This window comes from Anomaloglossus baeobatrachus, chromosome 5 (assembly GCF_048569485.1).
Source record: "Anomaloglossus baeobatrachus isolate aAnoBae1 chromosome 5, aAnoBae1.hap1, whole genome shotgun sequence".
NCBI lineage: Eukaryota > Metazoa > Chordata > Amphibia > Anura > Aromobatidae > Anomaloglossus > Anomaloglossus baeobatrachus.
Window position 1 is genome coordinate 510738747 of NC_134357.1, and position 26808 is coordinate 510765554.

General features: G+C 45.9%; 1 protein-coding gene across 1 annotated transcript in view; it reads right to left on the minus strand.

Moving 5' to 3' along the window:
- Nucleotides 1-26808, minus strand: part of LOC142311969 (uncharacterized) — a 79202-nt gene that overhangs the window by 51619 nt on the left and 775 nt on the right. The window lies entirely within an intron of this gene.

A 26808-nucleotide genomic window follows, 5' to 3' on the forward strand; every position in this document is an offset into this window, starting at 1 on the left:
ATAGGCAAGTAGCTTGGTGAGAAGGCAACAACTGTTGGCACAATTATAAAATAGAAGAAACACAAGGTGACTGTCAATCTTGCTTGGTCTGGGGCTCCATGTTGTAAGGATGATGCTGAAAAAGATCAAAAATCAGCCCAGAACTACAAGGGAGGACTTGGTCAATGACCTGAAGACCAGTGTCTCAAAAATTACAGTTAGTAACACACTACACTGTCATGGATTAAAATCCTGCAGGTCACACAAGGTCCCCCTGCTCACTCCAGCACATTTCCAGGCCAGGCCAAATTGAACATCACCAATGACCATCTGGATGATCCAGAGAAGGCATAGGAGAAGGTCATGTGGTCAGATGAAACCAAAATAGAACTTTTTGGTATGAACTCCGCTCGCCGTGTTTGGAGGAAGAAGGATGAGTACAACCACAAGAACACCGTCTCAACTGTGAAGTATGGGGGTGGAAACATCATACTTTAAGGCTATGTGCGCACTTACCGGATTTTGCAGCGGATTTTTCGCGGATTTGCTGCATGTTTCGCTGCAGAAAATGTTCATAACATCTCTGCAGTGAATCACCAGCAAATCCTATGGAGAAAAAAAATCCTGTGCGCACTAGGCGGAATTTGACAGCTGCATGTTTTGCTGCGGGAATCCCGCAGCAAAAACAAGTGCATGTCACTTCTTTTCCACACGCCGCTGCGGAATTTCCCTCCATTGACTCAATGTTAATCATGAAATCCCGCAGGGAATAACGCAGGCAGCAAATTCTGTGCGGTTCACTGCGTTTTCCTGCGTTATTCCCTGCGGTATTTCGCGGTTTACCTCCGGTAATGTGCATCGCCTGTCTGCGGTTTTGCAGGGAAGTGATGTCATTACAGGAAGAGGAAGCCGTGCAGAGAGTAAACACACAGATCACACACACAGAACACATCACAGACATAGACACAGACACATAGAACACACATAGAAAGAAAACGGAAATATAGAAAAAAAAGAACGTGGGCTCCGCTGCATATTCACCTTCCAGCAGAGGTAAGCACACAGCGGCGGCCCTGTATTCTCAGGCTGGGGAGGGAGAGGGGCAGGGGTAATGTCCCCCGCCTCACTCCCCCTCCGGCAGCCGAGAATATCAGCCGCAGCTGCCCTGGCACTGTCGCATCCATTATGCGGCAGCACCGGGAGTGTCCTCGGCTCTTCTTGCCACCGTGTAGCAGTGGTGGCAAGGTAATACAAGGGGTTAATGATGGTGGATCACCGCCATTAACCCCAGGCTTGATCATGGCAGCGTCTATGTGACAGCTGACATGATCAACCCGTAAGTAAAGTGAAAAAAACACAGACACCGAAAAATCCTTTATTTTAAGTAAAACCAACAAGCCTCGTTCACCATTTTATTAACCCCCCCCAAACAAAGCTCCGGCGTAATCCACAGGTCCGACTCCAGCGTCCTGCACTGCTGACATCCAGCCGCGACTGTCACAGACACAGGCTGAATGCAGCAGACAGCAGAGGTAATTACCGGTCATTTCCCACGGCCGGTAATGTGAACTCACTGCCGACCGTGGGAAATGCAGCGATCTGTCCTGTATCTATCCCTCTATCTGTCTGTCTATCTATCTATCCCTCTATCTATTCTTCTGTCTATCTACTATCTCAGAATTAAATGACTTTTTTTTTTTTTTTTTTCTTCAATGTGCTTTATTGCATTGAATGCAATAAAGCACATCCCAACCCGCACGCGGCAAAACCGCGGCAATACCGCGAATAATACTGCGGTAAAACCGCGGCAAACTGCATGCGGTTTTCGGGTGCGGTTTCCCGCGGTTTTTTACCGCGGGTGCGGTAATCTTTGAGAGCATGCGGAATTTTCACAAGAAAATTCCATTTCCCAGTGCGCACAGAGCCTTAGGGTGCTTTTCTGCAGAATGAGACAGGATGACTGCATCAAATTTAACGAAGGATGGATGGGGTCATGCATCGCCAGATTTTCGCTAACAACCATCTTCCCTCCATAAGAACATTGAAGCGAGTCATGGATGGGTCTCTTTCAGTATGAAGAATGGAAACACACAGCCATGGCAACTAAGGAATGGCTCCATAAGAAGCATTTCAAGGTCCCAGAGTGGCCTTGCCAGTCTCCAGACCTGAACCTAATAGAAAATCTTTGGAGAGAGCTGAACCTCCATGCTACCCAGTGATAGCCCCGAAACCTGAAAGAGGCAGAAAAGGTCTATATGGAGGAGTGAGTCACCGTCTGTGATATATGAAACAGGGTTTGTCCAGACATTGTACATTAATGCATAACATGGATGTTACATGCATCTAATCACTATAATTGAAGTAGTCTTCCTTGAATTACTTAAACAGGAGATGTAGAAAAAGAAAGCTGCATTGACTATACAAAACTAATTATCGGAAACCTTTTGGCTATGTTCAAAATGGGTTGTCTTTGCATGGTTTTTAACTTGTATGCAAATCCATGCAGGCTAATAAAAGCTGCCTACACTGTCCTAACAAACACAAAAAGTGGTTGAGATGCAAAGGTATATGTCAAAATTTAATAATACATGCAAATTTAATGAAGCACATAAATAAATAAAGTGGGGATACAGAAGAAAGAGGTTGCTTTCCTGAACAAACATTGGCCAATTCTGAAATCGGATCCTGTTCTTAAGGACCTCCTCCCTGACTATCCACTAATGACGGCACGACGTTCGAGGAACCTCCGTGACCACCTTGTACATAGCCATTATGTCCCAGTGACCCCACATCCTTTTGGGTCTACTAATCCAGTCCGTGGCTGTTTCCCTTGTGGTCACTGTGTTGCCTGCACTAATGTCTCTCGCAGTAAGACTTTTTCCACTGCTGATGGTAGTCGGACCTTTGACATCAGGACTTTTATTTCATGCGCTACTTCTTACGTTATTTATTATGCGACATGCAGTTGCCCTAAAATATATATAGGATTAACATCCAGGGAGCTGCGAGTAAGAGTACGCGAGCATGTAAGAGACATTGGTGCGGCCAAGACAGTGATCGACGTCTCTACCCTTAAGATCCTCCCAAGACACTTTCGAAATTATCACGATTGTAAAGCAAAATCATTATGGGTCACGGGGATAGACGTTGTTCAATGTGGCAACAGAGGTGGGAACCTTAAAAAAATCCTAGCTCAGAGGGAAACAAAATGGATTACGATACTGGGGACATTGGTTCCGTCTGGTTTAAATGAGTCCCTTAGCTTTGCCCCCTTCCTGTAGTTCCTCATTCTCCATGTTTCCCCCCCCCCCTTTTTTTTCAGTGGGTTGTTCCCATTTTTTATTTCCCTTTTCACCTTACTATTGCTATTTTAATGCACTATAGCTGCATCGGTTTTTATGCTATCTTTGCCTGTTTGCAGCTTTCTTTTCCTGTTCTTTTGGACCCTTGCCATCTGTATGCCTGAACACGTCACTCAATTATACATGTGAACATATGAAGACTCCCTTCACTGCAGCTTCGACTGAGTATTGGCCTACATGGCTCCGATTATGACTACTATTATGTGTTACTGCTATTATGCCATTCAGTCCTTTATATGCCTCTGTGTATTTCTGTTATATAGGGAGTTTCCGTTCCCATGTGTCAGCAGCTGATGTGCGCGCATGCGTGGTCCGCTCCCTCTCCCTGGCATGCCTTGCGGTGTCTGTAGGGTGGAGTTGCGCTCGTGTGGGGGCGTTACCTGATACACTGGAGTGCCCCCCCTCGAGCGCTCCTCTACCTGACGCCGCTCGCAGTGGCTGGGGAGTTTGATGTGAACTGCGCATGCGCCGATGTAAACATCACTGATTGGCTACTTTTACCCATGTGACACCTCACATGGTGCACACATAAGGTCCTTGAACAGAGGAGTCTTTACCCCTCCTTGGTCTGATGAATCGTTCATTAAACACGTGAAACGCGCGTTACCATCTAGGGGGGACTTCTGGTCTTGCAGCCCTGCACTTGGCACCTTAATGTTACGCTGGTGACTGTTTTCCCGATTTGATACAGCATTGGTATGTTTCTGCATTGTACACTGTTCTACTTGGGCATTTGCTATATGTTAACCCCGGTGTCACCAGCGACTACTCTGGATAATCACATGGTTTATACGTTCCTACCTTTAACAAGCTGACTTTCTGACTATTTATTAACATGTGATATCCCCTGTTTTTTATCGTGCCTTTTGCAACCTGTCTTCTGTATCCCCACTTTATTTATTCATGTGCTTCATTAAATTTGCATGCATTATTCAATTTTGACATATACCTTTGCATCTCAACCACTTTGTGCCCTCCTGTTTTTGTGCTTTCAATTTGAGTGGTTTGCATTTTCATTGTTTATGGTAGTCCACACAGGTCTTCCCATATGATATTTAAAATGCTCTTTAGCATGTTATACTTATGATTATTATCCCTTTACCTATTCCATGGATATTTTTGTATATTTAACTGTCCTAACAAAGCCTATGAGACTACAGAAATCTCATGCACACAAAACAATATTTCCTGACCGAAATGTCAACCTCTTTGGTTTTCTCTGCGTTTTTAAAGAATGAGGATGCCAATTATTTCACCGTTTTTGCCACAATTTTTCACCCAAACAAATCAATGAGGAAGTGCAAAACCGCAGCAAAAAAAACACAGGTTATTTCTAGGCAAAAAATGCCCTGTGTATATAGCCTTTGGGTTAACCCCTTAATGACTGATGACGTACTGGTACATCCTAAATCATCAAGGGGTAATCCGCCTGGGCTGATTCCTGCACATGTCAGCTGATTTGAACAGCTGACATGTGTGCCTGACAGGCACGGGTGGATCCACGATCCACCCGCGCCTGTTAACCCTTTAAATCACGCTGTCAAAATATGACAGCACAATTTAAATGCCCGCTGCGGTAATCATGCACTTACCCGGCTCCATCAACAGCATCGTGATCACCGTGATCCAATGCTTGCCATGGTAGTACAGGGTCATGTGATGACCCCTGTAGCTCACATGATTCACTTCCTGTTTTAACCGGTCAAGCAGCCTGTGTTACAAGAGACGAGAATTCAGTTGATCAGAACTGTGTAGGTGTGATCAACTGAAATGAATGAGTGATCAGACTGCTGATCCTTATAGTCGCCAAGGGGGACTAGTAGAATTTAAAAGAAAAAAAGTTTTTAAAAAAAATAAAATATAAAAATAAAAAACCTACCATATTTTTCAGATTATAAGACGCAGTGTTCCTCCCAAAAAAATTCGAGGAAAATGAGGGTTGCATCTTAAAATCCAAATGTAGTTTACCAGGAGGTGGAGAATGAGCACTGTACTGGCTGCGGTGGACGCTGTGTGGTGCAAAGCGGTGTGACAGGTAAGATGCTTTGTCGGCATTTGCGGGGCTGTGCTGGCTGCGGCGGGTGAGATGCTCTGTCTGCGGTGCGGGGCTCTGCTTGCTGCAGTGGGCGCTGTGTGGAGCAAGGCAGTGCGAGGGTAAGATGCTCTATCGGGTGGTGCGATCTTCAAACAATGCCGCTAGGAGTAGACGGAGTTCTCGGATTGTCATTGAGCTGAGAGATCAATCTGCGCAGGCGACGATTCCGGTGGCATTATTTGAAGATCACACCACCGACAGAGCATCTAACCGCCGCAGTGCCTTGCTCCACGCAGCAGCCAGCGCTGCCCTACTCCAGCACCCCCCCCTGCCTCCTGTGACCCCTGCTCCACCACTGCTGTCGACCCTCCCCTTAGGTAAGACACCACTGGAGTATAAAATGGACCCCATTATTTTTTTTCACCTTTTTTCTCTCTATATTTGGGGTGCTTCTTATAATCTGATGCGTCTTAACAGTGAAAAATACGGTAAGTTCAAATGCCCCCCATCTTTCACCCCATTTAAAATTAAAGGGTCAAATAAAATAAAAAACAATATGCGCACATTTGGTATCGCCGAGTTCAGTAATACCCAATCTATCAAAATATAAAATAAATTAATCTGATCGGTAAACGGCGTAGCAGTAAAATAAAGTTTAAATGCCAAAATTACGTTTTTTGGTCGCTGCAAATTTTGTGCAAAATGCAATAATAGGCGATCAAATAAAACGTAGCATCTGCGCAAAAACAGTACCATTAAAACGTCAGTTCGAGAAGCAAAAAAATAATCTGTCACTGAGCCATAGATGCCAAAAAATGAAAATGCTACAAGTTTCGGAAAATGGCGCAAAAAGTATGCCACTTTTTTAGACAAACTTCTGAATTTTTTTTAACCACTTAGATAAAAGTAAACCTATACATGTTTGGTGTGTACGAACTCATACCGGCCTGAGCCATCACACCGACACTTTTACCATATAGTGAACACAGTGAATAAAATATCCCAAAAAACAATCATGCAAACGCACTTTTTTTTGCAGTTTTTCTACACTTGGAATTTTTTTCCTGTTTTTCAGTACTTTATATGGTAAAACTTATGGTTTCATTTAAAAGTATAACTGGTCCAGCAAAAAAATAAGCCCACATAGGGCAAGATTGACGGAAAAATAAAGTTACAGCTCTCAGAAGAAGGGAAGCAAAAAAAAAAAAAAAAAAACAAACCCAAAAAACTACAAAAACGAAAAACAGAAAAAATCACCCAGGAGGTGAAGCGGTTAAATGAGATCACTGAGACGTTTGTATGAAAAAAAAGAAAAAAGGAGGAAGAGGCTTCACGTTTTTTCCCGCTTACTTAAAATCGGATTTACTTACCGTATTTTTCGGACCATAAGACGCACTTTTTTTCCCCCAAATGTTGGGGGAAAGTTGGGGGTGCGTCTTATGTTCTGACTGTGGCTGCGGGGAATGAGGGTGCTGTGGTGGAGCGGGTCATCGGGGGCACGAGCAGGCTACTATAGCAGCCTGCCGTGACCACGTGTGCCTGCTCATTACATATGCACGCCCATCCTCCCGTCCATTTCTCAGCGCAGAAGCCGGCGTTGACAGGTGGGCGGGAGGACGAGCGGGGACGCGCGCATAGTAAAGAGCCGGTCCACATGATCACCCCTGACAATTACAGCCTGGAGTGATCATGTGCGGCTGTATTCACTGCCTCCCGCACATCATTATCAGCGCGGGGTGCAGTGAATCAGTACACTCACCCGTCCCCGTGTGTGGAGCTGTTCCCCCGCAGCACGCGATGTCTTCCTGTCTGTGCCGGTCAGCTGATCTGTGCTGATCAGCTGATCGGCACAGACAGGAAGACATCGCGTGCAGCAGGGGAACGGCTCCACACACGCAGGTCAGCGGCGAAGAGAGGAAGATGAGTGAGTATAAACGTTTGGTTTTTTTTTCTCTGTGCTATAGGATACAGGCCATATACCAGGATGGTATATGAGCACGATGGGGGCATATAGCAGGATGGGAGTATATGAGCAGGAGGGATGGGGGGGTATATGAACAGGATGGAAGTATATGAACAGGATGGGGGTATATGAGCAGGATGGATGGGGGGTATATGAGCAGGATGGATGGGGGGTATATGAACAGGATGGGGGTATATGAGCAGGATGGATGGGGGGTATATGAACAGGATGGGTGTATATGAACAGGATGGGGGTATATGAGCAGGACGGATGGGGGGTATATGAACAGGATGGGGGGTATATGAACAGGATGGGGGGTATATGAACAGGATGGGGGGGTATATGAAGAGGATGGGGGTATATGAACAGGATGGATGGGGGCTATATGAACAGGATGGGGCTATATGAACAGGATGGGGGTATATGAACAGGATGGGGGTATATGAACAGGATGGGGGTATATGAACAGGATGGGGGTATATGAACAGGATGGGGGTATATGAACAGGATGGGGGTATATGAACAGGATGGGGGTATATGAACAGGATGGGGGTATATGAACAGGATGGGGGTATGTGAACAGGATGGGGTATATGAATAGGATGGGGGAATATGAGCAGGATGCTGGTATATAAGCAGGATGGGGGTTTATAGCAGGATCATATACAAGACAGGAGGATCATTACCAGGATGGGGTACCTTCGTAGAGAATTTGGGGACATTACCCCCATAACAGTGTCAGCAGCAGATCCTCGCCCCATAACAGTGTGTCATGACCACATTTTTTTGCTTAAAGTTTTATTTTCTTATTTTCCTCCTGTAAAACCAGGGTGCGTCTTATAGTCTGAAAAATACGGAATATACTTATACACACACCATCGTTTCCATTAAGATATGTTCCATTACTAATCTGCTGTCTCTAGAAAGGATATTTAAATCGCATATAACTCCTTGATACTGGGATCCATTTAGCCACTGTACGATTGGGGTTACAGTCCGGGTCCGCCCATCACTATTCAGGACACCATGAAAAGGGGTAGAATCTAGAATATAAGGCTATGTGCGCACTAGAAAAGTGATTTTTCTCAAGAAAATTCCTTGAGAAACTTCTGGGAGTTGAAGATTACCGCACCTGCGGTAAAAAAACGCACCAAATCCGCGGGAAATACGCATGCGTTTTTGCTGCGTTTTTTCCACAGGTTGGTGCCTGCGTTTTTTTTATGCTGAACAGAAATAAATAATATAGATAATAGATAGACAGACAGATAATGGATAGAGGGAAAGATGGATAGATGAATAGATAGATAGATGAGAAAGACCTATATAATGTCCCACCCCCCTGCATATTCTAAGCTGGCACCCTTTAGTGACTTTCATGTGGCAGGTGCCTAGCCTTGTATTTAGCCAAAAAATAAATAAATAATTAAAAAAAAATGACGTGGAGTTTCCCCCTATTTTTTGTAGCCAGCTAGGGTAAAGCAGACGGCTGCAGCCTGCAAACCACAGCTGGCAGCTTCACCTTGGCTGGTAATCCAAAACAGAGGGCACCCCACGCTGTTATTTTACATTAAATAAATAATTTAAAACAAAAAACGTGGGGGTCCCCCCCAAATTGGATCACCAGCCAAGGTAAAGCGGACAGCTGGGGTCTGATATTCTCAGACTAGGGAGGTCCACTGTTATTGGACACTCCCCAGCTTAAAAATAGCAGGCCGCAGCCGCCCCAGAAGTGGCGCATCTATTAGACGTGCCAATCCTGGCGCTTCGCCCCCAACTCATCGCGTTGCCCTGGTGCGGTGGCAAACGGGGTAATATATGGGGTTGATGCCAGATGTGTAATGTCACCTGGCATCAAGCCCTGGGGTTGGTGATGTCACACATCTATCAGATACCTGACATCACAAGCCCAGTCAGTAAGATATATAAAATAGACAATAAAAAAAGTTTTATTTGAAGAAAGAAAAAAAAAAACACTCCCCACATTCCCTCTTTCACCAATTTATTGACAAGAACGATCAAATCCTGGTCCGGCGTAATAATAAGGGGGGGGGGGGGTCCCACGGCGATCCATACCATAGTCCCTGTCCCAGTCCATGAAGAACAGAATGTTCCCCAATGGCTGGGAGAGCAATGCAGTGACCTGAGCTAACATCAATGGGTCAGCCCAGGTCACTGCAGGGCTTGACAAGTGCTGCTGTCAGGAGGTTACATAAGATCATTACCTGCTGTGATGATCTCCTGCAGTCCTGCCTGCCATCAGCGCTGTCACTGACTTCTATGCCCGCCGCGTTCTCAGCAGTATCGCGAGAGCCCATGACGTCACCGCTAGTGACAGTCTCGGGCCGCTCGCGAGACGGGCATAGACAGCAGTGACCGTGGTGACGTCAGGAGGCAAGAGATCGTCACAGCAGGTAATGATCTCATCTCACCTCCTGACAGCAGCGCCAGTCATCCCCGCGGCTGCACGCACTGCTGTGTGTCAGTGTCTGCCTGCGCTGCAGCGTGACTAGCTGCTGATACTGCGGACAGACACTGACACTGCAGGATAGGCAGCGGCGAGGCCGGAGCGGGACACATACTGCACGGACACCTGCCGGACGTCACACGGAAGTGCTTCTGTGCAGCGTCCATGGAGTGTGACGTGTGTGTTTACTCTGCTCCGCATCATCTTCTGTCATAATGACATCACTTCCTGCAAAACCGCAGGCAGCGATGAGCATTACCGCAGGTAAATCGCGGCTATACCGGGGGTATACCGCACATCATTTGCTACCTGCGGTATACCCCCGGAATTTCGCGATTACATTACAGTGAATGGAGTGAAATACCGGGGGTATACCGTAGGTATCTGCGGAAAAGAAGTGACATGCACATTTTCTCAAGAAATTTTCTCAAGAAAATCTTCACAAAGAATTTTCTTGAGAAAAAAACGCAGCGTGCTCACAGCTATTTTTTTCCCCATAGGTTTTGCTGGGAAATGTCTGCAGAAAGATTTCAAACATTTCTCAAGAAATTTCTGCAGCAAAACCGCGGGTAAATCCGCGGGTAAAACGGCCTAGTGTGCACATAGCCTAATGGTGAATGCGTCCTTCTGTCTGAAGCCGGGATCAAATCGTTTTATTGGCTAAAGGGCTTTATTTTTTTAATCAAAGATTAGCCACTGCCGAAGTAACTTGGGCCTCATTTATGAGTATTGCCTCCCAGTAAGATCGTTCTGGTTACCTATAGCAACCAGAGTGCAGCTTTCAGCATTGAAGCTGCTGAGGTAAAGTGAAAGCTGACCTCTGATTGGTTATGAAGTGTTAATCAATAGTCTATTCGCTATATAATGCTGAACGCGCCCTTCTGTCCGAAGCCAAGTCGCCTTGTGTGCAGTATTATGTTCATGTCAACCTAGCACTGCGCATGTGTCACCTCTGCAGCGATGCATAGTAAAAGGACATTTAAATAAACAAAACACAGCTTGGAAAGTGAAACCTTAATTAGTTTTGATTAGTGGTGTGAGTTTTATTGTCCCAATATCCATGTAGGATCAGAGGCACGGTGCCCTAGCAGTCTCTGGAGCTGACCTCTCAGATTTTGTAATGAGTCATAAATCCTTCTGACAGATTGAGTCCTGTGTCCACAGAGTTAAACATTGTGATGAATTTGTATTCCCAGACCCTGCGATGGCTCTGTGATCTGAAGTTGCCTTTTAATATGAGGACTTTCATGTGGTTTATGTTGTGTCCTGGAGCACAGACATGTTTGGCCACCGGTAAATGGATTTTTTTGTCTGTAATTGTGTGCCGGTGAGATCTCATCCTTGCTTTCAGTCTCTGTCCTGTTTCTCCAACATAGAGGCCCCCAATAGGACATATAGTGCACAGGATTAAGTACACCACATTGGAAGAGGAGCATGTGAATGTCCCAGGAATCTTATAGTCCTTCTGTGTTTTAGGGATCTGTATCCTGTCTTTGGTCTCTACATGAGCGCAGGTTTTGCAGCTCTTTACATTGCAAGGATAAGTTCCTCTTGGTCTGTCTGAGGGCATAGAACTTCAGATCATGATGCTCCTTAAATTAGGAGGTTGCCTGTAGCACAGCAATGGAGGATGTTTGAATATTGTTTTTAACCGGTCATCCTTGTGTAGAATGTGGTGAAGTTGACCGTCTATTGACCGTCCCACATACAGTTAGGTCCAGAAATATTTGGACAGTGACACAAGTTTTGTTATTTTAGCTGTTTACAAAAACATGTTCAGAAATACAATTATATATATAATATGGGCTGAAAGTGCACACTCCCAGCTGCAATATGAGAGTTTTCACATCCAAATCGGAGAAAGGGTTTAGGAATCATAGCTCTGTAATGCATAGCCTCCTCTTTTTCAAGGGACCAAAAGTAATTGGACAAGGGACTCTAAGGGCTGCAATTAACTCTGAAGGCGTCTCCCTCGTTAACCTGTAATCAATGAAGTAGTTAAAAGGTCTGGGGTTGATTACAGGTGTGTGGTTTTGCATTTGGAAGCTGTTGCTGTGACCAGACAACATGCGGTCTAAGGAACTCTCAATTGAGGTGAAGCAGAACATCCTGAGGCTGAAAAAAAAGAAAAAATCCATCAGAGAGATAGCAGACATGCTTGGAGTAGCAAAATCAACAGTCGAGTACATTCTGAGAAAGAAGGAATTGACTGGTGAGCTTGGGAACTCAAAAAGGCCTGGGCGTCCACGGATGACAACAGTGGTGGATGATCGCCGCATACTTTCTTTGGTGAAGAAGAACCCGTTCACAACATCAACTGAAGTCCAGAACACTCTCAGTGAAGTAGGTGTATCTGTCTCTAAGTCAACAGTAAAGAGAAGACTCCATGAAAGTAAATACAAAAGGGTTCACATCTAGATGCAAACCATTCATCAATTCCAAAAATAGACAGGCCAGAGTTAAATTTGGTGAAAAACACCTCATGAAGCCAGCTCAGTTCTGGAAAAGTATTCTATGGACAGATGAGACAAAGATCAACCTGTACCAGAATGATGGGAAGAAAAAAGTTTGGAGAAGAAAGGGAACGGCACATGATCCAAGGCACACCACATCCTCTGTAAAACATGGTGGAGGCAACGTGATGGCATGGGCATGCATGGCTTTCAATGGCACTGGGTCACTTGTGTTTATTGATGACATAACAGCAGACAAGAGTAGCCGGATGAATTCTGAAGTGTACCGGGATATACTTTCAGCCCAGATTCAGCCAAATGCCGCAAAGTTGATCGGACGGCGCTTCATAGTACAGATGGACAATGACCCCAAGCATACAGCCAAAGCTACCCAGGAGTTCATGAGTGCAAAAAAGTGGAACATTCTGCAATGGCCAAGTCAATCACCAGATCTTAACCCAATTGAGCATGCATTTCACTTGCTCAAATCCAGACTTAAGACGGAAAGACCCACAAACAAGCAAGACCTGAAGGCTGCGGCTGTAAAGGCCTGGCAAAGCATTAAGAAGGAGGAAACCCAGCGTTTGGTGATGTCCATGGGTTCCAGACTTAAGGCAGTGATTGCCTCCAAAGGATTCGCAACAAAATATTGAAAATAAAAATATTTTGTTTGGGTTTGGTTTATTTGTCCAATTACTTTTGACCTCCTAAAATGTGGAGTGTTTGTAAAGAAATGTGTACAATTCCTACAATTTCTATCAGATATTTTTGTTCAAACCTTCAAATTAAACGTTACAATCTGCACTTGAATTCTGTTGTCGAGATTTCATTTCAAATCCAATGTGGTGGCATGCAGAGCCCAACTCGCGAAAATTGTGTCACTGTCCAAATATTTCTGGACCTAACTGTACCTCAGATGGGACAGTTTCCATCCCAAACACATTAAAAAGTCCATTGTCTACAGCCAGGCCCTCAGATATAATCATATCTGTTCCAGGCCAGCAGACAGGGATGAACACTTAACCCATCTTAAAAAGACATTTTTAAACCAAGGCTACCACCCCACCTCCACCTCCTGATGATCAGATCATTATAGCCACAAGGACCCCTAGAAGTGAACTGCTTCAATACAAACAAAAAGAGGAAAATAGTCGAGTACCTCTGGTGGTGACCTAACACCCACAGCTTGAGGTACTGAGAAGTACGGCCAAGAACCACATTCTACACACGGATGACCGGTCGTTCTGCAGGTCCGTATCGCTGATGCGTTGTTGGCCAGATCTGCCTGTTTGACAGCTCACCAGCGACTTTCCAGCGATCCCGGCCAGGTCGGGATCGCTGGTGGGATCGCTAGAAAGTCTCAGTGCGTAAAGGGGCCTTTAGTCTAGCGTCAGATAGCGATTTCTTCAGGCACTGTTCAGACAAGCGGACGTGCCTTTTATGATTGGATCCATTAAATAAATCATTAACCTCTAATATACCATACAAAACTAAATCAATTCAACTTCATGTTCCTTAAAGGGAACCAATCACCAGGATTTTCGTATATAACCTAAAGCCAGTGCTATACTGGCACGATCAGGCTGATTCTATACATATCTGTAGTGGTCAGCTCGGATGTATAGGTTTTGAAATCCAAGAATGTAAAGTTTATAATATCAGCTTCTTGAGTGACAGCAGCTGAGGAGCAGATAATATCGGGGGGGGGGGGGGGGGGTATGCATAGTTATCCCCTCCCCCTGTTACCCTTAAATCGATTGTATAAAACTTATGCTAATTCTATGTGCCCACGTGTGTGCGTTCTGCACCACAGCGTAAAGTCACTGCATGTGCGTCTCAGAACGCAGCCGAAAAGCTGCGTTCTGAGACGCATTGTACTGCAGAATTCCTGCAGAATTCGTGCGCTCTGGATGCTGCCTCTCCCTATAGACACAATGGAGACAGCATGCAAAGTGCACGAAAGAAGTGACATGTTGCTTTTCAGAACGCAGCGATTTGGCAGCATGCAAATCGCTGCATTCTAAAACGCAACGTGGGCATAGATTATGCACAATCTTCAGAGATTGTGCTGGGGACGCAGGGCGCATGCAGTTACGCTGCGGTGCCGAACGCAGCGCAACTGCATGCAAATACGCAACGTGGGCACATAGACTAACTTTTCACTAGCAGAACCTGTGTGAGGTCATACTCATGTGACCAGAAGGGGCGGGTCCTCAGCAAATAAAAATGTTGCTTCCTGGTTGCTTTGTTGGATGAACCCCCGCCCCTTCTGGTCACATGGGTATGACCTCACACAGGTCCTGGTAGTGAAAAGTTAAATCGATTGCATAATACTTATGCTAATTCTAACAGGGGAAGGGGATAACTCTGAATACCCCCCCCAGATATTATCGGATCCCCAGCTGCTGTCACTCAAGAAGCTGATGATTTTATAAACTTTACTTTCTTGGATTACAAAACCTATATATCCGAGGTCCTGGTAGTGAAAAGTTAAATCGATTGTATAATACTTATGCTAATTCTAACAGGGGGAGGGGATAACTATAAATATATTATCTGATCCTCAGCTGCTGTCACTCAAGAAGCTGCCGATTTTATAAACTTTACTTTTTTGGATTTCAAAACCTCTTCATGCGCGTTGACCACTACAGGTATGTAGAGAATCAGCCTGATAGTGCCAGTATAGCACTAGCTTTAGCTTATATATGAAAATCCTGGTGATTGGTTCCGTTTAAATAATTGGAAAAACTTTCTCTCACCCTTCCATGAGGGTAGATATAAGGGTCTGTATCTGTATACTATATGCGTCACCTTTATTTTCCCTCTTCCCACATTCCATGCATTCCTTTGGCTTTCTCTGGACAACGAAACTCTCCCTAGAAGAACTCCTCTTCAGTATATGCAAGCGTGATCTCTTATACAGTACATATCTGACTTACTAATATATACACTAATATTAGATGTTTCCTGTTATAATAATTACAACACAATATTAAATTAGCAGAATATTACTCCATTGACAGATTTTTATCCTAACATCAATTTAATTTTTCACAAACTAAGACAAAAACAGACAAATCCAACACTTATTTTCCATTAATTCACAGGAAAACACGATATTCCTCAAGCCCAATTCTTTCCATCAGACTCTTCACACTTCAGGACCATATTCTGGGCTGTTCTACAAGTGATCAGTCACTACCTGATGACTTCATCCATTTCTTCTCACACTCTTATTACTTTAGATATACTAACTGCTTTGTCATCTCTTACATAGAACAATTCACAAATAAGAATAATTAGAGCAAAAATCGTGGAAAAGAACTAATACAGACCTGACTGTGAATAGGAAGAACTATGAGAGGAACAATTGTGGTACGAAACACAAAGTGTTTGGAATTCCAGGCCTTTAAGCCTATGTAACTACAAGCAGAGGTGGAGCATTGGGGTCTGGTAGGCCGGGTTGGGTGATACAGGCAACATCTCAATTCTTTATGTTCTTTCTTAGGCTCCTTTCACATTGCGCTTTTACTTACGTTCAGTGGTCCCGTCGGGGCATCCGTCCGAACCGCCCCTCCCAGCAAAACGTGTTTCGGACGCATGCGCAGACAGGGCCATTGACTATAATGGAGCAGACTCCGTTAGCGTGTGCTCTGTCTTGCAACATTTTTGCACATATACGTTTTCTGCAGGCGGACACCCGAACGCAGTCAACTACATTTAGGTGTCCGCCTGCAGAAAACGTATCTGTGCATAAATGGTGCAAGACAGAACACACTCTGACAGAGTCTGCTCCATTATAGTCAATGGCCCTGTCGGCGCATGCGTCCGAAACACGTTTTGCGGTTAGGGGCGGTTCGGAAGGATGCCCCGATGGGAACACTGAACGTAAGTAAAAACGCAATGTGAAAGTAGCCTAAGGCTACTTTCACACATCCGGACTTTTGCTCTGCGGCACAATACGGCGTTCTGCAGAAAAACCGCAACCGGCTTTTGTAACGCCGATTGCGGTTTTTTTTTGCATTGACTTACATTAGTGCCGCATTGTGCCGTAGGGGCTTGCGTTCGGTCCGGTTTTTGCCGCATGCGGCAGATTTAGCCGATGCGGCGGCCGGATCGAACGTACCCTGCAACGTTTTTTGCTCCGGCAAAAAACACCGCATCGCGCCGCATCCGGCCGCTGCGGCGCATTTTTCAATGCATCCCTATGGAGGCCGGATGCGGCGCGATGCGGAAAAAACCGCATCCGGTCGCCGCATGCGGTATTTTCCACTGCGCATGCTCAGTAGCATGCCGCAACCGGAAAAAACCGGACCGGCCGCATGTAAAAACTGATGCAAAGGATGCGGTGTTTTCACCGCATCCGTTGCATAGTTTTCACAGCCGGATTGAGCCGCAGGGCTCAAACCGGATGTGTGAAAGTAGCCTAAGTCTTATTCCCCTTCATCCATTTCCTGTGCGATTCTATCACTATCTTCAATCGATCACTCACTACCAATTAGGATATGTGCCCAAGTTGCTTTTTTTTCAGCACAAAAAAAAAACATGTCTTGGCAGGAAAAAACTGCTGAAAAAATGTGCTTTTTTTCATGCTTTGTCACATGCTTTATTTCGTGCTTTTATTGTCATGGTGACCGCAGGGGTTCAGGCGCTATACCCCCGCGATTGCCTCCGGTTCTCCAGCTAATGTTACAGCTAGGACGCGGCTCTCTGCTCAGAGAGGCGCCTGCGCCGCTCCCACCTTACCTCTCCCTGGCGATTGGGTCTCTGGAAAGTGATCACAAGGGCCCGATCGCTGCCATAGTAACCCTGGTCATCACCATGACGACCCAGGCTTGCTGAACTACGGATCGCCTCACAGACCAGGGCACCTACCTCACCGCACTTGCCTCCTGCATGGACCCACGGTTAAGACCGCGAGGCCTAGGTGCAGGGAAACCCGGTGATGTCATAAGATGAATCATGTTCATGCTGGTGGAGCTGCAGGAAACCCCAGTGATCCACCGGCATGAACAGGTGAACGTCCAGCTGTGATCGTCACTAACCTGAGTGATGTCACCGCTGATCACGGCTCGCTCTCTGCCAGCAGTTACAGCATTCGGTCATGTTCCATGATCGTGCGCTGTAATTTCATATGTAGCAGTGCTGGAATAGTTTAGGACCTTGTGTGGATTAAATCGGACCTTCAGGAGTGTTTAGGGGGTTAATAAAGTGGTGAAAGAAGGTGTTTCTTTTTCTTTTATTTCAAATAAAGGATTTTTACGGTTTCTATGTTTATTTACTTTCCCTTATAGATTAGTGATGGGGGTGTCAGACACCTGCCATCACTAATCTAGAGCTAACTGACAGCTATGAGTTGTTGTTATTAACCTCTTATCTTACCGTGATTACCACCACACCAGGGCAATCGGGAAGAGCCGGGTAAAGCACTCGGCTTGTCACATCTAATGCATGCAACAATCTTAGGCGGCTGCAGGTTGCTATTCTTAACCTGGGGGGGCGGACTAATAACTATAGGACTCCCCAGGCTGATAATACCAGCTCCCATCTGTCGGGCTTTATCATGGCTGGGTATCAAAATTAAGTAAGGGGGGGGAGGGACAACATGCTGGGGTTTTTAGGTTATTGCATTTTTAAATAAAAAACCCGCAAGTGGTTCCTCTTATTTTAATACACAGACAAGATAAGCGCACAGCTGGGGGCTGCAGCCTGTGGCCAGCTTTATTTGTGCTGGTATCAATACAGCAGGACCCTACGCCAATTTTATACCACAATATAGATCCTGACACAGCGCCTGTGAATTCCAACCAATCAACAGATGCTGTCTGTGTGTGGGGTCTGACTGCAGCCAATCAGATATGCCGGTGGGCGGGGAAAGCAGTGAATAATCATTAGAGATAATTGTTGGGCGCGTAAGTATGTACCTTGTGCTTTAAACCTTTTGCCTTTTTTTTTTTTTTACAGAGGCCAATCGCAGCCATGCCAATACTTGACATGGCTGTGATGGGCAGGGAGAGTATGGTTTTTGCCATCCGATCATTTACGGATCCTTGGCAAGATCTTTTGCGGTAAGGCCAGGGCCACATGGGGACTACTGCGATCCTCGCATGACACTCTGTTCACGCTGGCAGCACAGCGGGAGCCGAGTGTTATGCGAGTGTCACTGCAACTGAGCTCCGATCGTGCGATCGGACCACAGCTGCGGGGGGCGGGCCGGCTGAGTAGGGGTGGGCTGGCGCTGCGGAGGGGCGGGACGGCACTGCGGAGGAGAGGGATTTATCTCCCTCTCTCCTCCGTTCCTCCATACTGCGAGTGCAGTGCAATTTTTCTCTCGTCCCATAGACTTGAATGGGTATGAGAGAAACAAGGATCGCATTGCACCCACGGCATGCTGCGACTGTTTTCTCTGTCCAATTAGGGCTGAGAAAATAATCGCTCGTGGCTGCTGGCATTTAGGCTAATATTGGTCTGAGTGAAATGCGATGTTTTATCGCATTCCACTTGCTACAATTTTGACATCGTGTGTCTTAGGCCTAAGCGATTGGATATCCGATCCCAATCCAGCCAAAGATAGTACAATTTTTTCCGATCTTTGCCAATTAGGTTCGTTCATCTCTATTACAGGGAACCCCAGTGACATCAAAAGGCACAAAAAAAAAAAAAAAAAAAAAAAAAAAAAGCAACGTGGGCATTCCACATGTTTTTTCCTGCATTTTTCACTGACTCCATTGAGGTCAATTGGGGGGGGAAAAAAAAGAAAAAAAAAACAACAGGAAAAAACGCTAAAGCAATTGACATGCTGCTTCTTTTTTCAGCAACAAAAAGAAGAGCAAAAAAAAAAAAGCAAAAAAAAAGAGCAAAAAAAAAAGAGCAAAAAAAAAGAAGCAGCGTGTGCACAGCAAGTCATGATTTTTAGACTTTGCTGCGATGATTTTTGCTTGCTTTTTATTGATTAAAAAAAAAAAAAAAGGAAAAACGCTATAAAAAAGGCCCTGTGGGCACAAGGCCTTAGGCTATATTCACTCGGAGTTTTTTTTTTTCCTGACCTAAGCCTGATCTAGTGACAGGATGTCTCCTGGGAGTCATCTGTAGATTTGGTGCATTTTTTATTTTCTTTTGTGGCGTTTTTGCTACAAAGTGGATTGTTTCAATGCAAAACCGTTGCAAAAACGCTGCACAGAATTGACATTTATTCTTTGAAAACCTGACCAAAAACGCAGGTATTTGTCGGTAAAAAAATCTGCAGGTGTGTGTATGCATGAGATTTTAGAAATCTCAGACTTTGCTGGGCCTGGAAAAAGCAGCGTTTGATTAGCATAGATTTGCATAAAACCAAGACAATAACGCTGCTAAACAAAAAAACACTGCAAAAACACCAGGTTGCAAACGCCTGGAATAATCTTTACGACATGGATCCCTTTTATTAAAACTAAGTTCAGGTACAGTGGATCCTCGGTTAGAAGTAATCCGGTTTGTGAGCATTTTGCTATAAGAGCAAAGCTTGCTGTAAATTTGTAACTCCGTTTACGAGCAAGCTTTGCCGTACGAACAAATACCGCACACACTTCCGGTTCCGTACTTCCCTCACGCTGGAACCCGCTCTTGCAGTCCACACACAAACACGCACAAATTATGCTCACCTTACCTTCCGTTCCATCGCCGGCCTCCCGGTTCTTGTAGTTCGCCGTTACAGGATGTATATCGGGTAACCATCGCGACGAGGGAGGAACGTCCATTGTCAGCCGCTACTCAAAGTCAGACCAATCAGAGGTAAGCAGCTTTGATGTCAGCGCTCTGACAGCGAAGTTCCTCCATCGTTGCGATGGTTACCCAATATACATCCTGTAGCGGCGAACTACAAGAAATTGGGAGGCCGGCGATGGAATGGAATGCAAGGTAAGCATAATATGTGTGTGTGCGTGTTTGTGCATGTGTGGAATGGCACAATAGGGGACCAGGATGGAACATTGAACAAGTTGTGGAGCGAATTGTCTGCATTGCAATGATTTCCTATGGGAAATCTTGCTTTGCCAGAGGAGTAACTTGGTTTACAAGCACACTCCCAGAACGAATTGTTCTTGTAAACCAAGGTTCCACTGTATTTCAAAACAATCCTTAGCTTCTTAGAAAACTAGTTTTGAAAGCCTTAAAACAAATCTGTAGTTCCATGATCACGTCAAATACAGTAAAAATACATTGTACAGTAGATCTTTGTCTAATATCTGCAGCTCCTAACTAGAAGCAGAAGATAAATCACAATAGCGGTGAGGTGAGGGGGAGAGGAAGGGAAGGGAGGCGGGGGAAGAAGGGAGGCGGAAGGTGAGAGAGAAGAAGGGAGGCGGAGGGTGGGGGGGAGAGAAGGGAGGCAGAAGGGGGGAACAAATGGTGGGGGGCAAAAAAAAGAGGGGAAAAAAAAGGGGAAGGGGACAAAGGGGAAGGGGAGGGGAAAAAGAAAGAAGGGGAGGGGGATATCTGGGCAAATTCAGACGTCTGACCTCACTATCCTGTATAGAGGAAAGAGACTTCAGACTATAAGGAGAAAAAAATATAAATAAAAACAACAGTCTTGTAGCTTCTATTAATCAGTCATTAAGTTGTACACCGTGTGCAGAATTATTAGGCAAGTTGTATTTTAGAGGACTTTTTTTTATTATTGATCAACAACTATGTTCTCAATCAACCAAAATTACTCAAATATCAAAGCTTAATATTTTTGGAAGGTGGAGTGTTTTTATTAGATTTGGCTATCTTAGGAGGATATCTGTTTGTGCAGGTAACTATTACTGTGCAGAATTATTAGGCAACTTAATAAAAACCAAATATATTCCCATCTCACTTGTTTATTTTCACAAGGTAAACCAATATAACTGCACAAAATTTAGAAATAAACTTTTCTGACATGGAAAAACAAAACCCCAAAAACTTAGTGACCAATATAGCCCCCTTTCTTTATGATGCCACTTAACAGCCTACCATCCATAGATTCTGTCAGTTACTTGATCGGTTTACTGGTTTTGTGTGCAGCAGCCACCACAGCCACCCAGACACTGTTCCGAGAGGTGTACTGTTTTCCCTCCCTCTAGATCTTACATTTTACGAGGGACCACTATGGGCTTAAGATCAGGTGAACAAGGGGGCCATGTCATTATTTTTTCATCTTTTAGACCTTTACTGGCCAGCCACGCTGTAGAGTAGTTGGATGCATGTGATGGAGCATTGTCCCGCATGAAAATTATGTTTTTCTTGAACGATACCAATTTCTTCCTGTACCACTGCTTGAAGAAGTTGTCTTCCAGAAACTGGCAGTAGGTCTGGGAGTTGAGCTTTACTCCATCCTCAATCCAAAAAGGTCTCACAAGTTCATCTTTGATGATACCAGCCCATACCAGTACCCCACCTCCACCTTGCTGGCGTCTGAGTCTGTGTAAATCTCTGCCCTTTACTGATCCAGCCTCTGGCCCATCCATCTGCCCCATCAAGAGTCACTGTCATTTCATCAGTCCATAAAACTTTTGAAAAATCAGTCTTAAGATATTTCTTGGCCCAGTCTTGACGTTTTATCTTATGTTTCTTGTGCAAAGGTGGTCGTTTTTCAGCCTTCCTTACCTTGGCCATGTCCCTGAGTATGGCACACCTTGTGCTTTTTGATACTCCAGTAACGTTGCAGCTCTGAAATATGGCCAAACTGGTGGCAAATGGCATCTTGGCAGCTTCACGCTTGATTTTTCTCAATTCATGGGCAGTTATTTTGCGCCTTTTTTCCCCAACACGCTTCTTGCGACCCTGTTGACTATTTGCCATGAAACGCTTGATGGTTCGGTGATCACGCTTCAAAAGTTTGGCAATTTCAAGACTGCTGCATCTCTCTGCAAGACATCTCACAATTTTGGACTTTTCAGAGCCCGTCAAATCTCTCTTCTGACCCATTTTGCCAAAGGAAAGGAAGTTGCCTAATCATTAAGCACACCTTATATGGGGCGTTGTTGTCATTACACCACACCCCTCCTTATTACAGAGATGCACATCACCTGATTTACTTAATAGGTAGTTGGCTCTCAAGCCTATACAGCTTGGAGTAGGACAACATGTATAAAAATTATCATGTAATCAAAACTCATTTGCCTAATAATTCTGCACACAGTGTATGTGCAATACTAAGACCTATTTCACACATCAGTTTTTTGCCATCAGTCACAATGCATTGAATTTTGAAAAAAAAAGGATCCAGCGACTGATGCCGCTGGATCCGGTTTTTCTCATTGACTTGTATTAGCGATGGATGGCCTCATGTTTAATCCGTCGAAAAATGTTTGTCCGTCGGACGAAGACGACGTCCACAGTAACATTTTTGTGTATGTCAAAAAAAACGTACAGCGACGGATCTGTCGCCGTCCGTCGTTTGGTAGAATGGAAGCCTATGGGCGCAGGATCCGTCGTAATCTGTGAAATGATGGAATCTGGCGACGGATCCGTTTTTTTAACTGAGCATGCTCAGATGGGGTGTAAAAACACTGTTGGGCTGAAAAAAAACTGATGCGACGGTCCCGTTTTTTTGGCAGATCTGTCGTATCAGTTTTTCCACAATCTGCGACGGAACCGTCGAGCCAACGGATTGTGACTGATAGCAAAAAACTGAGGTGTGAAAGGGGCCTAAGAGATAATTTTTTCAATAATTTCCTACAGCTGCAAATATAACATCTATAATGTTTAGTCAGGATACTGCACGACAATAACAAATCACATTGAGACAAGGCACTGTAAACAGAAACATTCTCATGGACAATTAGGCTATATTCACATGACCGTTCCGTTTTTGCGGTCCGCAAAACACTGTCCGTTTTTTTCACGGATGCATCCGTGTGGCATGCGTGTGATACCCGTTCTGTATACGGGCCGTGTGTCATCCGTGTGCCTTCTGGGTTTTTTTGCGGAATGCAAAACGCGCAAGCAGCTAGATAAATAGATGAATAGCTAGATATATATATAGAGGGATAGATAGATAGAGGTATAGAGAGACAGATGGATAGAGGGATGGATGAATGAACGAATGAATGGATAGAGATAGATAATAGATGAGAAAGACATAATGTCCCACTCCCCAGCATTTTGTAATCTTGCACCCCTTTAGTGCCTTTCATGTGGCACTAAAGGGTACTTAGCCTTGTATTTAGCCAAAAAATAATTAGAGAAAAAAAAAACGTGGGGTCCCCCTATTTTTTTTTTTTTATGGCCAGCTCGGGTAAGGCAGACGTTTGCAGCCTGCAGACCACAGCTGGCAGCTTCACCTTGGCTGGTAATCCAAAACAGATTTTAAATTAAATAAATAATTTAAAACAAAAAACGTGGGGGTCCCCCCAAATTGGATCACCAGCCAAGGTAAAGCAGACAGCTGCGGTCTGGTATTCTCAGACTAGGGAGGTCCGTCGTTCTTGGACCCTCCCCAGCCTAAGAATAGCAGGCAGCAGCCGCCCCAGAAGTAGCGCATCCATTAGATGTGCCAATCTTGATGCTTTGCCTCAGCTCATACCGATGCCCTGGTGCGGTGCCAAACGGGGTAATATATGGGGTTGATACCAGATGTGTAATGTCACCTGGCATCAAGCCCTGGGGTTACTGATGTCACGGCGTCTATCAGATACCCGACATCAGTAACCTAGTCAGTAATTTAAAAAAAAATAGACAAAAAAAAATAATTTTTTTTATATAAACTTAACACATTCCCTCTTTCATCAATTTATTGAAAAGAATATCCAAATCCGGGTCCGGCGTAATCCAATAAGAGGGTCCCACGACGATCCTTACTCCCTATCCCAGTCAATGAAGAACAGAATGTTCCCCATTGGCTTAGAAAGCAGTGCAGTGACCTGAGCTAACATCATGAGGTCAGTCCAGGTCACTTCAGGGCATGACCAGTGCGAACTTCAGGAGGTTAGCGAGGTACATTACCAGCGGTGATGGAAGCCGCTGCACTCCTGACATCAGCGCTGGTCACTGAGTTCTATGCCCGCCGCGTTCTTAGATCACCTCTCGCGAGCGACCCGTGACATCACCACTAGTTACAGTCTCAGGCCGCCCGCGAGAGGTGATGTGAGAACGCGGCGGTCAGTGACGAGTGCTGACGTCAGGAGTTCATCACAGCAGGTAATAAACTTTACTAACTTCCTGACGGCAGCGCTCATCATCCCCGCGACTGCTCACATTGCAATGTGAGCATATGCTGATATTGCAGTTTTGCGCATATGCTGACATTGCAGTGCGGGCATATGCTGACATTGCAGTGCGGGCATATGCTGACATTGCAGTGCGGGCATATGCTGACACTGCTGTCTGGGCAGCTGCGGACACACTGCAGTGCGGGCAAATGCTGAGACACTGCAGTGCGAGCAGCCGCGGGAGCAGGACACAGACTGCAGAGGCACCGGACGGAGGTCACACGGAAGTCCTTTCGTGCGGCTTACGGAGATTTTGCGGACCCATTGACTTGTATTGAGTCACGGTCAGGTATAGAACAGAATAGGACATGTTCCATAATAACGGAACGGACATACGGCATCCAATGTGTTATTTTGTAGGATCGGATGAACATGGAAGTGCTACCATGTGCCATCCGATCCTACACAAAAGACATTGAAAAGATGGTCCTGTCCGTGGGTCCACAAAAAAACAGGAACTGACCAGGACAAACAGAACGGTCATGTGAATGAACCCTTAATCCCTTAATAAAACAAACATGCAGAGATCCCAGAAAGTTTTCTTAAATATCTGTACTGAACTCTTAAAGTGAAGTGACCCTGTCAGGTCCCCTATGCACCTAGAACCACGAGCAGTTCTGGGTGCATACTGCTAATCCCTACCTAACCGTCCCTGTATATAGTAGCATAGATAAAGAGATCTTTTATATAAAGTATTTCTAAAGATTCATTATGATTTACTAATGTGCGCAGGGACTAGTCGCAAGGGCTTGATTTCTGCTGACTAGTCCGCCCTCTTAGCAAGCTCCTGTGGGTTTGCTAACATGCTATTCAATACCCAGCGTCATCGGCATGGATGCGCGTACCTGTCCGTTGTCACCGCCTCCGACGCCGGGTTTAGGTTCAGTGCACATGATCAGAAGTCCCGACACTTACGGTCATGCGCTCTGGACCCTTATGAAGCTGAGAAGCGTATACCCGGCTTCATAGTGTGCATGACCGGAAGTGCCGGGACGTCTGAGCATGTGCACTGAATGTAAACCCTGCGTCTGATGTGGTGACAACGGACACATGTACACACATCTATGCCAATAACGCTGGCACTGAATAGTATGTTAGCACACCCACAGGAGCGTGCTAACATGCTAAGAGGGCTGACTAGTCGGGGGAAGTAACGCCCTTGCGACTAGTCCTTGCGCTCATTAGTATATAATATTATATATAAATACTTTTTCTAAACATCCCTTTATCTACTGTATGCTACTAGATGCAGGGATTACAAATATGCACCCAGAATTGCTCATAGTTCTGGGTGCATATTGGACCCAACAGGTTCCCTTTAAAGCTGTGTGCACACACTGCATTCTTGAAGCGTGTTTTTGGATGGCGGGTGCAATTTTGTCACAAATCTATCCTTATGCCAGGAAAGTCAATCAGAATCCTGAAGTGTTCTGCACATACTTAATTTTTCCCTTGCAGATTTGGTGCAGAAAATAATCTACAGTACATCAGTTCTTTCAGCATTTCTGCCGTACTCCGCTCCCCTCGTACGCCTCTCCGCTCCCCTCGTACGCCTCTCCGCTCCCCTCGTACGCCTCTCTGCTCCGCTCCCCTCGTACGCCTCTCTGCTCCGCTCCCCTCGTACGCCTCTCCGCTCCGCTCCCCTCGTACGCCTCTCCGCTCCGCTCCCCTCGTACGCCTCTCCGCTCCGCTCCCCTCGTACGCCTCTCCGCTCCCCTCGTACGCCGCTCCGCTCCCCTCGTACGCCTCTCCGCTCCTCTCCCCTCGTACGCCTCTCCGCTCCTCTCCCCTCGTACGCCTCTCCGCTCCCCTCCCCTCGTACGCCTCTCCGCTCCCCTCCCCTCGTACGCCTCTCCGCTCCTCTCCCCTCGTACGCCTCTCCGCTCCCCTCCCCTCGTACGCCTCTCCGCTCCCCTCCCCTCGTACGCCTCTCCGCTCCGCTCCCCTCGTACGCCTCTCCGCTCCTCTCCCCTCGTACGCCTCTCCGCTCCCCTCCCCTCGTACGCCTCTCCGCTCCTCTCCCCTCGTACGCCTCTCCGCTCCTCTCCCCTCGTACGCCTCTCCGCTCCCCTCCCCTCGTACGCCTCTCCGCTCCTCTCCCCTCGTACGCCTCTCCGCTCCTCTCCCCTCGTACGCCTCTCCGCTCCTCTCCCCTCGTACGCCTCTCCGCTCCTCTCCCCTCGTACGCCTCTCCGCTCCTCTCCCCTCGTACGCCTCTCCGCTCCCCTCCCCTCGTACGCCTCTCCGCTCCCCTCCCCTCGTACGCCTCTCCCCTCCCCTCGTACGCCTCTCCCCTCCCCTCCCCTCGTACGCCTCTCCCCTCCCCTCCCCTCGTACGCC